Consider the following 6769-nt stretch of genomic DNA (forward strand, 5'->3'; position numbering starts at 1 on the left):
CACAGCCCCATAGAAATGAATGGGTCGGTATTCAGTGCGGGTGCAATGCGTTCAACTCACGCATCGCATCTGCGCGGAATACTTAAGTTACCACAGGTTTATACCCCCCTAGTGACCAGGCCCTTTTTTATAAATCGGCACTTCACAACTTTAACGGTTTATTGCTCGGTCATGCAACTTGGCACTCAAATGAATTTTACCTCCTTTTCTTCTCACAAATACAGCTTTCTTTTGGTGGTATTTGATTGCTGCTGAGATTTTTAGTTTTTCTGATATTAATCAAAATAGACCGCAATTTTCTCAAAAAAAGTGTATTTTTTACTTTTTCTGGTAAAATTGTTCAAATATAATTACATTTCTATACAAGTTTGTGTCAGAATTTATTGTGCTACATGTCTTTGATTAAAAAAAATTATCTAATAAGTGTATATTTATTGGTTTGCGCAAAAGTTATAGCGTTTACAAACTATGGTACAAAAATGTGAATTTCCGCATTTTGAAGCAGCTCTGACTTTCTGAGCACCTGTCATGTTTCTTGAGGTGCTAGAATGCCAGGATAGTACAAATACCCCTCAAATGACCCCATTTTAGAAAGAAGACACCCCAAAGTATTCGCGGAGGGGCATGGTGAGTTTATGTATGATTAAAAAAAATTTCACAAGTTAGCGGAAAATGACACTTTCTGAAGAAAAAAATTATAATAATAAAGTTTCCATTTCTGCTAACTTTGTCTACTTTCCGAAATGGGTTCATTTATGGGGTGTGTTTACTGTTCGGGCATTTTGGGCGGGGCTAAATTGTGAGCAACCCTGTAAAGCCTAAAGGTACTCGTTGGACTTTCGGCCCCTTTACGCACCTAGGCTTGCAAAAAAGTGTCACACATGTGGTATCACCGTACTCAGAAGAAGTAGGGCAATGTGTTTTGGGGTGTATTTTTACATATACCCATGCTGGGTGAGAGAAATCTCTCTGTAAGGCTACTTTCACATGGGGAGTCAATGCAGACGGATCCGCACCTATAATGCAAACGCTGGCATCCGTTCAGAACGGATCCGTCTGCATAACAGCTTTTTCAGTGAAAACTCAGATCCGACAGTATATTCTAACACAGAGGCGTTCCCATGGTGATGGGGACGCTTCAAGTTAGAATATACTAAGAACTGTGTACATGACTGCCCCCTGCTGCCTGGCAGCACCCGATTTCTTACAGGGAGCTGTGATCAGCACAATTAACCCCTCAGGTGCCGCACCTGAGGGGTTAATTGTACGTATCATAGCTCCCTGTAAGAGATCAGGTGCTGCCAGGCAGCAGAGGCCAGACCCCCCTCCCTCCACAGTATTAAATTCATTGGTGGCCAGTGCGGCCCCCCCTTAATCCCTAGTATTAAATTCATTGGTGGCCAGTGCGGCCCCCCCTCCCTCCCCTGTATTAAATTCATTGGTGGCCAGTGCGGCCTCCCCTCTCCCCCCCCCCTAATTAAAATCACACCCCCGCCCCCATCATTGGTGGCAGCGGAGAGTTCCGATCGGAGTCCCAGTTTAATCGCTGGGGCTCCGATCGGTTACCATGGCAGCCAGGACGCTACTGCAGTCCTGGCTGCCATGGTTACTTAGCAATTTTAGAAGCATTATACTTACCTGCGCTGTCTGTGGCCGGCCGGTCGCTCTTCTTACTGGTAAGTGAAAGGTCTGTGCGGCGCATTATAGCACAGACCTGTCACTTACCAGTAGGAGTATAATGCTGCTAAAATTGCTAAGTAACCATGGCAGCTAGAACAATTTAATACAGGGGAGGGAGGGAGGGGGCTCCGCACTGGCCACCAATGAATTTAATACTGGGGAGGGAGGGAGTGGCGGCCGCACTGGCCACCAATGAATTTAATACTGGGGAGGGAGGCAGGGGGGGCCGCACTGGCCACCAATGAATTTAAAACTGGGGAGGGAGGGGGGTTTTGCCCCTGCGGCCGGCAGCACCTGATCTCTTACAGGGGGCTATGATACGCACAATTAACCCCTCAGGTGCGGCACCTGAGGGGTTAATTGTGCTGATCACAGCCCCCTGTAAGAGATCGGGTGCTGCCAGGCAGCAGGGGGCAGTCATGTACACAGTTCTCAGTATATTCTAACTTGAAGCGTCCCCATCACCATGGGAACGCCTCTGTGTTAGAATATACTGTCGGATCACGATCTAACTCAAATCCGATGGTATATTCTAACATAGAGGCGTTCCCATGGTGATGGGGACGCTTCAAGTTAAAATATACCATCGGATTGGAGAAAACTCAGATCCGATAGTATATTAATAGGGACTCCTGACTTTACATTGAAAGTCAATGGGGGACGGATCCGTTTGCAAATGCACCATATTGTGTCAACGTCAAACGGATCCGTCCCCATTGACTTGCATTGTAAGTCAGGACGGATCCGCTTGGCTCCGCACGGCCAGGCGGACACCAAAATGCTGCAAGCTGCGTTTTACTGTCCGCCTTCAGAGTGGAATGGAGGCGGAACGGAGCCAAACTGATGCATTCTGAACGGATCCTTATCCATTCAGAATGCATTGGGGATGAACGGATCAGTTCGGGGTCGCTTGTGAGAGCCCCCAAACGGATCTCACAAGCGGAACCCCAAACGCAAGTGTGAAAGTAGCCTCAATTGACAACTTTGTATAAAAAAAATTGAAAAAGTTGTCATTTACAGAGATATTTCTCACACACAGTATGGGTATATGTAAAAATACACCCAAAAACACATTGCCCTACTTCTCCTGAGTACGGCGATACCACATGTGTGACACTTTTTTGCAGCCTAGGTGCACGAAGGGGCCAATGAGTACCTTTTAGGAGGGCATTTTTAGGCATTTGGATTCCAGACTTCTCACGCTTTAGGGCCCCTAAAATGCCAGGGCAGTATAAATACCCCACGTGACCCCATTTTGGAAAGAAGACACCCCAAGGTATTCCGTGAGGGGCATGGCGAGTTCATAGAAGATTTTTTTTTTGGGCACAAGTTAGCGGAAATTGATATATTTTTTTTCTCACAAAGTCTCCCTTTCCGCTAACTTGTGACAAAAAGTTCAATGTTTCATGGACTCAATATGCCCCTCAGCGAATACCGTGGGGTGTCTTCTTCCAAAATGGGGTCATTTGTGGGGTGTTTGTACTGCCCTGGCATTTGAGGGTCTCCGCAATCATTACATGTATGGCCAGCATTAGGAGTTTCTGCTATTCTCCTTATATTGAGCATACGGGTAATGAGATATTTTTTTTCCGTTCAGCCTCTGGGCTGAAAGAAAAAATGAACGGCACAGATTTCTTCATTCGCATCGATCAATGTGGATGAAAAAATCTCAGCCAAAAAAATGTGCAAAAAAAAAAAAAAAAGAGGGGAAAGGACATAGGAGTGCTTGCGAAGTAAAGCTGATAAGGATCCAAAAAGCACGAAAGTTATCTTTATAGCGCCGCAGCGATTTTACGGTGTTTTTGCAGTGATCAGAAAAAAAAAATTCTGGCACTGCGGTGGAGCGGACTGAACGCAAGTGTGGGCACAAGATCAGGCCTGATCGGGCGAACACTGTGTTTTTTGTAGAACCTAAGGTGACCCTAATGTACTGATATAGATCTGATTGCGATCAGTCTTGATCACTTACAGATACTATATAGTACTAGTGCTGATTAGCGACATCGATGACGCTAATCAGCGACTAATCAGTGACTGCGGTGCGGTGGGCTGGGCGCTAACTACCTAACAAGTAGCTAACTAACTGGCGGTGATAAGGGACCCTTAGGCCCCATTCACACGTCCGCAATTGTGTTCCGCATTTTGCGGAACGGAATTGCGGACCCATTCATTTCTATGGGGACAGACTTTGTCCAGCTCGGATCCGGAATTGCGGATCTGCACTTCCGGGTCCGCACTTCCGTTCCGCAAAAATATAGAACATATCCTATTCTTGTCCGCAATTGCGGACAAGAAAAGGCATTTTCTATATAGTTCTGGCAATGTGCGGGTCCGCAAAATGCGGAAAGCACATTGCCGGTGTCCGTGTTTTGCGGATCCGCAAAACACATACGGACGTCTGAATGGAGCCTTACAGGGGGGTGATCAATGACAGGGGGGTGATCAGGGAGTCTATATTGGGTGATCAGGGGTAATAAGGGGTTAATAAGTGACAGGAGGGGGGTGTAGTGTAGTGTGGTGCTTGGTGCTACTTACAGAGCTGCCTGTGTCCTCTGGTGGTGGATCCAAGCAAAAGGGAGCACCAGAGGACCAGGTAGCAGGTATATCAGATGCTGTTAACAAAACCGCGTCGAATATACCTTTCTGATGCGATTTTTTAAACATCTACAGCCTGCCAGCGAATGATCAGTGCTGGCAGGCTGTAGTTTCGTTCACGCGAAATCTCGGGTCTCACGAGATGACGCCAATAGGCGTCGCTGAGACCTGGGAGCGCCGCCGTCCTGACGCCTATCGGCGTTAGTGTGGCAGCAACAGGTTAAAACAAACATGTTACTAATGACATAAGAATATTGGATTGACAGTAAGAGTTTTGAGTTAAATGTAATGTGAAGTCGAATGGGGACTTTGGGAATTTCCCAGGACTGAATAGACTTCTTATTATTTTTGTATTGTTTGTGTTTATTGTGATATATAACTTATCATAACGACTGTTTCGGTAGATTGTGTATTGATGAACTCAGATTTTGTACTGTCAAATTTTATTTTAATTTTGTATTATGAAAAGAATAAAAAATAAATTTAATAAAAATAAAATGACATAAGCAGTGGACATTACTGTTAGCAATAAACAACACATTGCTTACCTCTGCGTGACGATGAGCCTTTCCTCAGGAAACATAGAAACATAGAAACATAGAATGTGTCGGCAGATAAGAACCATTTGGCCCATCCAGTCTGCCCAATATACTAAATACTATGGATAGCCCCTGGCCCTATCTTATATGAAGGATGGCCTTATGCCTATCCCATGCATGCTTAAACTCCTCCACTGTATTTGCAGCTACCACTTCTGCAGGAAGGCTATTCCATGCATCCACTACTCTCTCAGTAAAGTAATACTTCCTGATATTACTTTTAAACCTTTGCCCCTCTAATTTAAAACTATGTCCTCTTGTAGCAGTTTTTCTTCTTTTAAATATTCTCTCCTCTTTTACTTTGTTGATTCCCTTTATGTATTTAAAAGTTTCTATCATATCCCCTCTGTCTCGTCTTTCTTCCAAGCTATACATGTTAAGTTCCTTTAATCTTTCCTGGTAAGTTTTATCCTGCAATCCATGTACCAGTTTAGTAGCTCTTCTCTGAACTCTCTCCAAAGTATCAATATCCTTCTGGAGATATGGTCTCCAGTACTGAGCACAATACTCCAAATGAGGTCTCACTAGTGCTCTGTAGAGCGGCATGAGCACCTCCCTCTTTCTACTAGTAATGCCTCTCCCTATACACCCAAGCATTCTGCTAGCATTTCCTGCTGCTCTATGACATTGTCTGCCTGCCTTTAAGTCTTCTGAAATAATGACCCCTAAATCCCTTTCCTCAGATACTGAGGTTAGGACTGTATCACTGATTTTATATTCTGCTCTTGGGTTTTTACGGCCCAGGTGCATTATCTTGCACTTATCAACATTAAATTTTAGTTGCCATATTTTTGACCATTCCTCTAGTTTTCCTAAGTCCTTTTCCATTTGGTGTATCCCTCCAGGAACATCAACCCTGTTACAAATCTTTGTGTCATCAGCAAAAAGACACACCTTACCATCGAGGCCTTCTGCAATTTCGCTGATAAAGATATTAAACAATATGGGTCCCAGAACAGATCCCTGAGGTACCCCACTGGTAACAAGACCTTGGTCTGAATATACTCCATTGACTACAACCCTCTGTTGCCTGTCCCTCAGCCACTGCCTAATCCATTCAACAATATGGGAGTCCAAGCCCAAAGACTGCACTTTATTGATAAGCTTTCTATGTGGGACAGTATCAAAAGCCTTACTAAAGTCTAGATAAGCGATGTCTACTGCACCTCCTCCATCTATTATTTTAGTCACCCAATCGAAAAAATCAATAAGATTAGTTTGACATGATCTCCCTGAAGTAAACCCATGCTGTTTTTCATCTTTCAATCCATGGGATTTTAGATGTTCCACAATCCTCTCCTTAAGTATGGTTTCCATTAATTTCCCCACTATTGATGTCAGGCTTACTGGCCTATAGTTGCCCGATTCCTCCCTACTACCTTTCTTATGAATGGGCACAACATTTGCTAATTTCCAATCTTCTGGGACGACTCCTGTTGCCAGCGATTGGTTAAATAAATCTGTTAATGGTTTTGCTAGTTCAACGCTGAGCTCTTTTAATAGCTTTGGGTGTATCCCATCAGGCCCCTGTGACTTATTTGTATTAATTTTAGACAGCTGACTTAGAACCTCTTCCTCTGTAAAGACACATGCATCAAAAGATTCATTAGACTTCTTTCCTAACTGAGGTCCTTCTCCTTCATTTTCCTTTGTAAAAACTGAACAGAAATATTCATTGAGGCAGTCAGCTAGTTCTTTATCTTCTTCTATATACATTCCTTCTTTTGTTTTTAATTTGGTAATTCCTTGTTTTAGTTTCCTTTTTTCATTTATGTATCTGAAGAATGCCTTCTGGCCTTTTTTTCCTGACTGAGCTAATTTCTCTTCTGCCTGTGCTTTGGAAGCTCTTATAACTTGTTTGGCCTCTCTCTGCCTAATCTTATAAATTTGTCTGT

This window comes from Bufo bufo, chromosome 6 (genome assembly GCF_905171765.1).
Source record: "Bufo bufo chromosome 6, aBufBuf1.1, whole genome shotgun sequence".
In the NCBI taxonomy this organism is placed as follows: domain Eukaryota; kingdom Metazoa; phylum Chordata; class Amphibia; order Anura; family Bufonidae; genus Bufo; species Bufo bufo.